The sequence below is a fragment of the Nothobranchius furzeri genome, chromosome 6, assembly GCF_043380555.1.
Source record: "Nothobranchius furzeri strain GRZ-AD chromosome 6, NfurGRZ-RIMD1, whole genome shotgun sequence".
NCBI lineage: Eukaryota > Metazoa > Chordata > Actinopteri > Cyprinodontiformes > Nothobranchiidae > Nothobranchius > Nothobranchius furzeri.
The window spans coordinates 75,194,205-75,206,744 of NC_091746.1; positions in this window are offsets into that span (position 1 = coordinate 75,194,205).

The window sequence follows — 12,540 nt, forward strand, 5'->3', positions numbered from 1 at the left end:
AGGCTGACGTAATTGAATCTGGTAGTCTTTGTTATGACTAGATATCACAAGGCTTATAAAGTGATGACATGAGCCGCTATTTTGCCGTGTACGTACCCAGTGGGGGCCTCCCAGGTAGATCGGGAAATGCCAGGTCTGGAGACCTCGGATGTGCGCTGGAGCTGTCGGCGCAGCGGTCGCAGCGTTTCAAAGCCCGTCTGGAGGGTCGACCCCGGTACCAATCGACGGCGTCAGCAGGTGCTCTTATTTTGAAAGGATGTCGTCTGGTTGTTTAACGACGAAAATCTCCAACTTCACAGTTCTTAGTTTAAAGAAGAAAACACATCTGGCCAGGCTGTGCTTTTCTTTAGGATGACGGTGAATAGAACTGAAGTCAAAATGGAACTGAGCTTAAAATGGCGTTGCCTTGTTTTATATCTCTGAATTGTTTTAAGTTTCAGTTAACGGGATAGGACACTAAGTCAACAAGCCAGATTCTCCTGCGGCAGCCGAAAGCTCTGATTGGTCGGAACAATGTGTCATGCGTTTCTATGGAGATGAGGATCAGTATGTCTGTGCAATAGTCCTGTTTTCATTAAACATAAATCATGACATCTTTATTTCACAGATCATTCACTTGATTATTATTGATCAACATATGTTTTGCTTAATATTTTTAATCACAAATAAAGTACTTTGATTAAGTAAAGCTTCTTCTCCTCCTTCTGGCTCTTCTCCTGGAATGTAAACAGTATGAGGAACACCCGACCTTGGCTTTTCTACACGGGTGTTACTGTGCACAGGGGGCAGCTGTGTGGAGCTGAAAATGATGAACTTCATAACCTTACAGTTGTTTAGCCACAACCTTTTCCAAGATCTTGGAGATGAAGGAAGTTTAGAGATGGGTCTGAAGCTGCTATGGAGAGAGGGGTCGAGACTCGTTTTTTTAAGAAGCGGGTGGATTACAGCGTTCTTAAAGTAAGCAGGGACCTGACCAGAGACCAGAGAAGCATTAATTATAGAGAGCACGCTGGGACCGATGGACTTTTAAACAAAGATGAGGGTAAGATGTGGAGGGGGCATGCAGTGGTCTTCATAGAGTTAACTAGTTTGGTTAACTCAGGCAAAGAAACAGGAGCAAAGCTATCTAGGATGATGGGCCTGGTTGGAGTCGGGAGAGGCGGCGATAAGGCTGAAGGAGAGATGCTAGATCTGACCTTATTGACTTTGTCCACAAAAAAAGACAGAAAGTTCTCACAGTCTGTAACAGAGTGGATGGAGGCTGTAGGAGAGGCAGGAGAGACGATGCTGCTGATGGTGTTAAACAGCACCTTGGGGCTCCCTTTGCTCTGGGACACCAGGTTGGAGAAATAGGAAACCCTAGTGTAACGTGCGTACGAGTAATTTGGGATGACTTGTATTATCAGGACCAGATGTAACCCAGATCAGAAGCTAGGATCAGCCCACAGGAGTAAGTGACACAGAGACAAAATGGAATAGACCGTTAGGTTGGTACCAATATAGAATATATTATGACACTTGTTTAACAATACATACACTAAATAATAGCTGACAATTTACAGAGAATAAATTACAAATCATCATACATCAATCCATTGTCCATTAGATAGGGTAACACATGATTGTTGGCAACTTTAAGTTTCAGCGGACCCGAGGACCCGCGAATGGGTCCTAAAGAGTGAGTTCAATGTTCGTGAGGGAGAGAGAGGGGGGATTGTGAAGGATGTGATCAGGGTAATCGCGGCTCGCTGTTGAAGTTGCTGAGGAACAGAGACTTAAAGATGGCTACAGGAGCCTCCTACCAGCCCAACAGTGGTGGAGTGAATCGATTCAGTCTGCCTGACTTGGTTCAGGAACTCAGGGATTCTGGGCTTCCAGCCTAGGTTCTAGTGGGTAGCTCACCATCCAATGAAGAAAACCTGGCCTGAAAGAACAGGACCAGGTGGTAAAAGTGTTGTATAATACATTCATCCAACAACTGACAATAATGTTCACTGGATATATTTGTATATCCGAGTAAGTCGCTCACACACCAGTAATCATTTAGTCATTCAGAAAACATTGATCATTGACCATCAACACAAAAGCATTTAAAGTGCATTATCATTTCCAAATATCTCCATACAAAATAACTCACTATAGAATAACTCCTCAGGCAAGTGGTGCCTTTACTTACAGAAATCACACACAGTAGCCCAAACTAATCAGCTAACCTCATCTGCACTGAAAAGCTAAGCTAATCGGCCCATGGAGTTAATGTGGGTACCGCTAAAGCTAACAACAACAACTCACCTTTTCCGTCAATTTAAAGCTATCTCCGCGCTCTTTCTTATACGTCCGACAACCGGTAGTTGGCTCCTGAAACGGACAGTCAACGCTCTTAGTTTTACTGTTCGAGACGGCGTGCAAACAGAAGGGTTAACTTTATACCGACCTGCAGCAACTCCTTTCCCTGTGTCTCTTTACGCTTACCGGTCACGTCTGGCTGTGAGCTATTTAACTTCCTGATTGACCTAGATGTGGCCACGTGACCGGCAACGTCGAAGACGTTCCGGCCACTTTATTAGAGATAAGCAGAAAAACAGAAGAAAAACCCCAGACCCATCACCTGGCAACCGGGTTACACTAGTGTCTCTGACTGCAGAGTTAAAGGATGTCAGAAGATCCTTTAGGTGCAGCAGATGGACGTGGAGATGGGTTTTCTTCCACAAACGCTCAATTTTTCTGCATTGGCGCTTCAGGCTGCAAAGGCTGTCATTAAACCAGGGAGTAGGGTTCACTGCAGGACCTGATCTGGTTCTGACAGGACAGATGTTGTCCAGAATGGAGAGGCAGTGCTCGTTAAGCTGAGAAGTTAAGGAATCTGGGTCGTTATCAGAAGAACAGGGTGGATCAAAAGCAGCAGAAAAATAGCTAGCTGTGCTCTCATTAAGAAAACGAGAACTAACCAGATGGCGAGCAGGAGGTGGGGACGCAGAAACTGACAAGTTAAAGAAAATGCAATGGTGATCTGAAATATAAACGTCCTCAGGACAAACACTGTCAGCATTTAGACTCAGGGTAAAAACAAGGTCTAGAGTGTGCCCCGCTGGTGTGTGTGGGGCCAGAAACATGCTGGGTAAAGCCGAAGGAGTCCATAAGGCTGGAGAGTCACCAACAATCACCAGTCTGGACAGCTTCACAGTGGAGGATAGAAAGTCACTAAACTCCTGAAGGAAAGAACTGTTTGGACCAGGTGGACGATAGACCACAGCACAGTAGAACGGGTCCTTACGCCCGACTTTAATCAGCTGCAGTTCAAAGGAAGCAAAGTGACCAGAGGTTGTAGAGCTACATGGAAGATGGTCTCTGAAAACAACTGCTAGGCCTCCACCACGACCAGAACCCCGGGGCTGGCTAAGAAAAGAATAACCACTCGGGCAGAGTTCAATCAGAGCAGAATAATCAGATGTTTGCTACCAAACTTCAGTCAGAAACAGAAAATCCAGGTTTTTAGACAGAATTAGATCATTGAGCAGGAAGGACTTATTGTTAACAGAGTGGGAATTTAATAGAGCCATGCTGAGTGAGGTGGAGGAATCAGAAACTACAGAAACAGCTGGAGTTAGTGGACGTAAATTAGCAGAGTTAGCTCCACGGTGTTTATAAAAACCAATTATGGAGGGAACAGGAGGAGAAACCACTGAGGAATGAGGAGAAACCGACCTTAAAAAACTTGGACAGATGAACCGCGTCGCAACGCGGCCTGGCGCTCAGGTCACCGAACAAAGGACAAGAAGCTAGAAGATCACGCCGATGTTTACCAGATAAACCACGCTTTAAGAGAAGTCTTATTCTCACCTGGATTCCTGATCGTTTACCTCTCTTCCTCCGACGTTTTCCCAGGACCGGACAAACATCGCTAGAGGTGCGCAGCTCGGGATCGTCAATTGCTTCCGGGCCGGTACGCCGCTCAGGTAAACAAACAGGATGGTACGTCCTCGGTGCGTCTTGGGCGATGGTGAACGAACGGAAGGACAAAAGAGTCTGGCGATCATAGGAGATGGTAGCAGGGACACTACTGAAGAGGATCGCAGACAGGAGCAAGGTGGAAAAGAGGAGGTTAGTGGAGAAAAGTTTGAAAAAGTGGCCGGTGACTGCGGCTAAGCCAAGCACAGGCGCAGGGACGAAATTTTGATTTCAGAAGTGGGGGGGACACACCCGGCTTGTGCGGATTTGGGGTGGGGGTGTTATGTAAAGACCCTTTGACACGTCACATGCCCATCTCAATAATTTTTCCATCCTCAATATATATATATATATATATATATATATATATATATCAAAGTTAAAAAATGTACAACTCTATTATCATTAATATTTATTATCATTATTGAAGTGCAGTTTTGGCTGTTGACAATGGATAGGCCATTGTATTTATTGTTTTGGGTCTTTTTTTATTGTTTTTGGTGCAACATTTTCTAACAGGGAGTGAGATTCTTTTTTTTATTTAATTTTTGTTTGTTATTTCTATTCATTTAGAAGTTCTGGTTCTGGACATTTCAATGTTAAATGAAGGTTTATTTGTTGCATTTTAAAGGGTGTACTTGCATTATTATGACATATTAACATTATATTAGTGGTTATTTTGGTCTAGATAATGTTGACAATGATATTGTTTATCATCAACAATTTTTTTGGACAAAATATCATCCAGCAAAATTTGTTACTTTCCCAGGCCTAGTCAAAAGTATAAAAAGTATTTATACATAAACGGTCCCTCCTGAGATCTGGCCGTTATTTCATTTGCTGTGTTAGAGGACATGCTGAACTAATGTTTTACACATGATCATCACCCTAACATTTGTCACAATGATCAATTTTATGTCTATCGTATCTTCATTATTTCAACCTCACCTGTGAGCCTCCAGCCTCTGCTCCATCTCCTCCAGGCTCTCGTCCTCCATCTCCTACAGCCTCTCCTGCTGTACCTTCACCGGTCTCTCCTCCTGCATCTCTGTCGGTCACCTGAAAAAAAGATGCATGAACTATAAACAGTGGGAGATTTTGGAATGGAACAAACAGAAATATTTACAGGATGGTTCTAGTATGATTCACAATTATTATTAATATAATGTGTAAATTATTCATTACCAATTTGAGTGTATAAAAACATATTAAATATGTTTTTTCCCTTAAAAGTGTTTAAACAGTTGTTGCATTTCAACACACAAAAAATAAATGGAAAAAATAAGATAAATCTAATGAAGTGTACATCTTTGACATTAAGCTTAAAAAAATCTGTTGACGATGATACTGTTCATTTTTCAGAGCTTTTTAATGTGAAAATATGCATTGCAATAGATAAGTTTACAATAAAGTTAAATGATAAAAGTTTTGAAGTTACACTTCTACTACTACTACTACTAGTAATAATAATTATGATGATAATAGTAATAATAAAAACATAATAATTATAATAATACGAATAAATTGTGTCTGAGGAGTCAGTTATGTGGAGGAGATGAGTTTGTAAAAGTTAGTTTTGAGTATGTTTGTGAAGGAGGAGGTGAGTCTGAGCTTAATGCAGGGGTGTCACATGTTCCAACTTACGTTTTGACTTTGAAAGAAGTCTCTTATATCCACTTTTGTTTCTTGACATGCTGCCGCCTGGCTGTGCATAACTACCAAACACTCACAAATGAACACTTATTCAAATGTTGTGTAATGGAAGCTGAGCTGAGCTCTGATATTACACAGCGTCTAGTTGACGATGTGACTCAGTACCGGTGTTCCCTAGCGGCTCCAAACTAGCAAAACAACGTGAGCACGTTCTGTTTACTACTTGGAGTGACAGCAGCAACAGCCAATAATACGTTAGCAAGTATCAGCAGAGCCAATAGATTAGCTTTTGGGCGGGTCTAATAGGAAACCGGTTTCCGTTTCGGTCCTAGTGCTCAACCAAATCCATTTAATGGAGCGTAACATTGTTTTTGGACGGAAAAAAGTGAAGGGGACCGAAACTGCCTTTTGAAAAAGTGGGGGGGACATGTCCCACCCGTCCCCCCCCAAAATTACGTCCCAGCACAGGCGCCATCTTGTTACCGACCGGAAGCTCATCATTACACACAGTTAACCACACAATAGGAGGAGTACCTAACAATGTCTCTGTTGCAAAGTTAAGCTGCCCTGACAGAGGACGTCACTCAGATCCACAGTTTGATCTGGCTAAACCAAAAGAGCAGGACGGGAAAGCTAAACAAAAAATAAAATAAAAAACTGATCACACGGTTGTGTGAGCAGAAATGTTTAGGAAGTCCTACCCTTGAATGCATCACAAGAGCTACAATTGACCTCTAATGATGATGCTTGTTCTTGTACATGAACGGAAGGGTTAGGGGTCGTTGTTGGTGCGGGGAATCCGGTGATCTCTCAACGGGGGACACTGATGCAGGTTGGTGCCACTGGTCTGGATCACAATGCCAGGGAGGATGGAGAAGCTGAGTCTTGACTTAGGTGAACAGCTGGAAGCAGAAGGGGCCCTTGAGACGACTGCTGTCACTTCCATCTTCAGCCAAGCGGATCATGGACGGCTAAACGCCGCTCTCGTGCAACACACGTCTTTTGATCAGACCCATCTGCTGATGTTCGTGTCTGCATGTGAAACTCCTTACGATTGTCTGGATGTTTGCGCTGGAGGGGAGGGCGGCTGGTTCAACCAACCTCTGGGTTTGAGCTCTATTAGGCTGTTCATGCAGCTGGAAACTCATGGCCATTTTATTAGATATACCTTGCCAGCTGTGGGATGGATTCCCTTTTACCATTAGGGCTGCCCTATAGGTCCAAAGGCTCACTGATTCTGTATCCACGATGGGAAGCTCCCTTTCCACCACATCCCAAAGGTTCTGGACTGGACTGAGATCTGGTGACTGTGGAGGCCGTTGGAGTCCAGTGATCTCATGATCATGTTCTAGAAACCAGTTAGAGATGATCTGACCTTTGTGACATGATGCATGATCCTGGATGTAGCATCAGAAGATGGGTGCATGTGGTCATTAAGGGGTGGACATGATCAGCAGCAAGACTCAGGTAGGCTGTGGTGTTTAAACCAGGCTCAGGTGAGGCTGACGGGTCCACAGTGGGACAAGAACATCTCCCACCACCTTTACGCCTAGATCCATGCTTTCATGTTGACACCAAACTCTGTCCCAACAGCTGAAATCTAGACCAGGAAAAAGGTTTTCCAGTTTCTTCTGGTCCAGTTCTGGTGATCCTGTGGGAAATTATAACCTCAGCTTCCTGTTCTAAGCTGACAGGAGAGACACCTGGTGTGATCTTCTGTCACTGGAGTCCATCTGGAGCAGCTGGTGTTCTGCAGACCTCAGTAGGAGCCAGAGCTGAGCTGAGTTCTGTCTTCTATCCTCTAGAACCAGTCTTACCAGTTTCTGTAGACCCTAGAGGTGGTTGTGAGTTGAAATCCCAGTAGATCAGACCAGTCTATTTGGAATCAGCAACGCTGATGCTTGGTTTGAACTGGATGCTCAAATGCACTTAACTGCTGAAGTCTGATTGGCTGATTGTTTATGTGAACAAGGCAAACAGGTGTACCTAATAAAGTGGCAGGTGGGCATCCTCTTTCTCAGTGTCAAAGACTTTGGTTCCCCAACGACAGATGATGATGTTTCACACATCCAACACAATCCCTGTGAACGGCTTCCTGATGACAGTAGCCGTGCTTTCTCCCTGAATGAAGCTTGGAAAAGGTCCATAATTGATGCGACGCTGCAGCAGAACCAAACAAGAGAAAATTCTTACCAACCAATGCAAGACAAGGATCTGCACAGGCAGCGAGCGACGACACGGGCCTCAGAGAAGTGCAGTAAGTGTTTCACTATTATGCTCAATTTAACATGCTAACGCATTCAGTGCAACGAAAAGCTTTTGCCAGTTAGGAAACACATGAGCAAGCACGTCAGTGCACGGAAGACAGATTTATTCCACATATTTAAATAAACATTACATTTGTAGCTCCACCTCTTCCAACCAGCTCCTGTAATAATGCGCAGCAGCAGAGGAGAGGATTTATGCTGAAATCATCTTAGTTTGGGCGTCACATTTTTGAGCAGGCAGGACCTGCTGCATGAATACTAACCATTAGTTTGTGTTTATGTGTGTTTTAGACACTTTTATCCTAAACAACCTACAAATTACATACGTGAAGTGCGTGTTTTTGGTCTGTGGAAGAACACTGAAGCACCTAGAGAAAACCCACGCAGGATTCAAACCTTCAACCCTCTTGCTAAGAGACAATGTTGCTACAGACTGCTCCACCATGCATCCAGGCAGCAATTAAACACAAAAGATGCTTAAACTATATATATATATATATATATATATATATATATATATAGAGAGAGAGAGAGAGAGAGAGAGAGAGAGAGAGAGAGAGAGAGAGAGAGAGAGAGAGAGAGAGAGAGAGAGAGAGAGAGAGAGAGAGAGAGAGAGAGAGAGAGAGAGAGAGAGAGAGAGAGAGAGAGAGAGAGAGAGAGAGAGAGAGAGAGAGAGAGAGAGAGAGAGAGAGAGAGAGAGATAGATAGATAGATAGATAGATAGATAGATAGATATATATATATATATATATATATATATATATATATATATATATATATATATATATATATATATATATACTAGGGCTGGGACTTGATTCAAAAATTCAATCTAACTACCGTAAATCCTCTAATAGAGGCCCGGGCCTGTATTTGACTCAAGCTCATCAAGGCCTTTATTGGAAGGAGGACCAGAATCAGAGGCAGGCCTCTATTTCTATTTGAACAAAATGAACTAATGGTTCGCTGGAGTTTTTGACAATTAAAATTGCGCCCACATTTTCAAAGTTAAACACATTTCTTTTAACAATGGTGGTTTCTGCTTCAGCCCTCTCCCCCCTCCCCCTACTTCAGCCCTCTCCCCCCTCCCCCTGCTTCAGCCCTCTCCCCCCTCCCCCTGCGCAGCGGCCGCAAACTCACTGATGCGCCTGCAGCCTCTCGGAGTTCCTGCCGCTCTAACCATTAAAATAATTATTTCATTTTCTGTTCCTCACTTCTGATGACCTTCAATGGTGTCTGTTTGTTGCAAACAGCAGGTACAAAAACTAACTTGTTTTTATTTGACTATTTTTCCGTCCTGCCTGTTTATTATCTTCCTGCATCTCCTCTCAATCCTAAAGAGAAACTGCTACCTGGGTTCATATATATTCACCTTATGAGTTACCTTTGAACTGCAGTTCTAAAAGATCTACCGATCGCAAAAACAGCGGAGTGCTCACCGGCCACACCGGTGATCGGTGCGTCACCGAGGACAAAACAGGTGATGCGCCCTGCCCCACAGCAGCGAAACGCATCAGGCACAAATAAAAGAATAAAAGACAGAAAACATAAAAGGAAATGAGCCGACATGAACGATCGCGTGTTAAATTAGTTTTTGAGGTGGCGACACCTGATGTGATAATGTTACTGTGGCCGTGCTCAGGACGCAGATGTCTGGAGCGCGTCAACAATCAGAGCTTTGCATGCACAAGCTGGTTAAGGTTAGGATGGGGGTGAGGGGAAGGTTAAATTGCAAGAGGGTAAAGGTCACAATTTGGTTAAATGTCCGTTTTACGGCGGGTGTCGGTACCGACGCTCTGGCACAGCGCGTTGCCCCCCCCGAGCGCAGGAGCTTGTCACCTGCTGACAGCAGGCTGCTGTCTTTTCCGAGGGCTGCATCTTGCCAGTCATTATCACGTGACAGCAACTAGTCGATGACAGGCATAACAAGTCACTATAGAGCGGTGAAGTCGTCTAGTGACTAGTTCATACAACCCCTGCTACTGCTCCCCAGTGTTCTGCAGCATAATCAGCACGTTCTCTTTGAACTTGATATCAAATTTTCGCCTCCTCTTCGTCTCCGCACGGTTAAAGTTACCCTCGCGGTCTATCACTGGCAAATCAAAAGTGAGACGGATGACACAACCGCCCCCGTACTTGCTTGTTACCACATTCCACCCGGCCACAATAAGAAACCGGCCATTATTCACCTCCGCCGACTCCGACACCGGCCAAAATATGATACCCGGCAGTTAATTAAATACAGGCTAATATTAGAGGATTTACGGTAATTAGAGGCTTTGTAATTAATTAATCTAAATTAATCACATTTTAATTGTTCAGGAAAATGTGCTCTCAAAGCAAAACTTTTAATTAAAATTATGAGACAGAGAATCAAACATTAGACGAACAGGTGAGCGGACCTTCCTTACATGGGAAGTCCTGCAGTCACGTTAAGAAGGGGATGCTGCAGACCCGCAGATTCACGCCTGCAGCAGCCAATCTGGTGTGATCTCCAGCCTGATCATAACTTTCTCGTTCCTCGCTGCCCCTGATACACTTAAGCATCCGCCCCTTAGTTGATGACAGTGTAACGGCACGAAGGTTCTCTGATTTGTGCCAAAGGTCACATTTGTCCAGCTGGGTCAAGCTGGGTCGAACAGTACTTTGAATCCACAGATTAAACCCAAGGAGCCACGATGTCTGCTCAAGATCATAACATCATATCTGCTGTTCCGTCCCAAGAAGGACACTTCAAGCCACGATGATAATAATTAGATAATAATTAATAAATTCATTGATTTTTTTTACTGTTTAATATAATCATTACAACATGATCACTTGGTTCATTATAAAGGTATCTTAATTTCATGAAATGTATTATGATGCTTTGGGTATAATAATGATTAATTATAATGGTTATAAAGATGTGTTCAACATAAGGTCAAGTGACCTTATTCAGCTAACAGAGTTCAGATAAACAATAACTGCATCTCATGTTTTTTGACGCATGAGCAAGCTTTCTTCCGGAGAGAGGGGGGGTGTTCTGAGAGCTTTTGGTAAAAACTAACCATCACAGATTTCCCGTCCAGTTCTGAACAAGACATCATCCTGAGGAGTCAGGAACGGCTGCCCTGAACCTCTGCCAAGCTGCTCTGTCACGCCGACAAGAGTGGCTAAAGAACAAACGAAACAAACCAACTAACGAAGACTCTACCAGAGTCATTTGATTTCTGAAGTTAAGTTAAATACGAGAACGTTCATCTGCCAAACGCTTCATACAGCCGTGTACCCAGGACATCTCTGGACCGGACCATCGGACACTTGCGTCTCCTCTACCAGCCGAAGTGTCATCTTGGATGAAACCCATCCTCCTGATGCCCGGATCCACAAAGGGGGCCCTGTTTGGGTGAGGTAGAACACGATAAATGACGTTTGATGCTGTTTTCTCTCGAAATAACTCAGTTATCCGCAAAACATCGTTTTCACCCAGAACGCTTCATTCCCTCTGAAAGAAACCTTCTGAGAACTTCATTCACGCATCCAAAACTCATCATTCTCAAATTAGTTTTCCATCCAACACAGGTTTGCTTTTAAACAAGTTTAATATCAAAGCTGTTGAGAATTGTCATTAAAATTGCCATCCATGAATTGTCATTTTTATAAATGTCGTTTCAAATTTTCAGTTCAAAAATTGTTAGTAATGAAACTTCTTCATTTTTAAACTTGCCTCATTATTGAAACGAAACACAGAAAAGGGTTGCATTTCCTTTTATCGAATGAAAAGAATCTTACTAAATCTTCTGTTTAATAAATAAACTTTCGCTATTAATTTAAGTATCTTAAATTAATTTTCACCCATTACAACAGCTACAACACACCTCGCTGCTTAATGATAGTAATGCATGTGATGTTTAGACAGACTCGTCTCAGAAACATAGAATTCCCCGACAGAATTGTTTAGAAAATTATCAGAAAAGTTTCAGAGTGTTTCTGTTTTCACTTAAACTTCTGTTTTCAACTTTAAGACACGTTGTTTGTGATTGTTTACAGAGTAGTGACAACACGAGCGTTCTCCCAGCGGCAGCCAGGTGCCTCTCGTTTGTCTGACTACCGTATTTTCACGACCATAGGCTGCACCGTGTTATAGAGCTCCGGGAGTTGACGTGACTTCTCCCGGCATGCAACAGTTCAAATCGAAACGGCGCCATCTTGGCAGGCAGAAGCCCGCAGCTGGACTATTTGTTATTGTCAGAAAACTCAATCAAACGGGAAATATGGTAGATTCCTGTTGTGCCCCAGGATGCAGAACAGACACGGACGACATAAGGAATGAGCCTTCTACAGGATTCCCCAAGATCCGGAGCACCGCAAACGTTGGATCATTGTAATAAAACGCACTAGTGACCGGGCGAAAATGAAGCTGTGGGAGTAAAGGTTTTCACTTATGCAGCGACCACTTCATATCAGGTACTTAAACCAACGTTTCCTCAACTGTGTATGGTATTTATTTTAAATGCTTTTATTACGATTCTTAGTGGGCTTCCTAAACTTATTTTGGCGGGGCTTTTTCTGTCTTATTACTCATAGCAACATGTAAACATCACGTAAAACGGTGCCTCGTGAGTTCTGCGTGCTGCCGTTTACGTGTTTTATGATCACAGCAATTAACCGGCTAAGCTGTATTTAATTT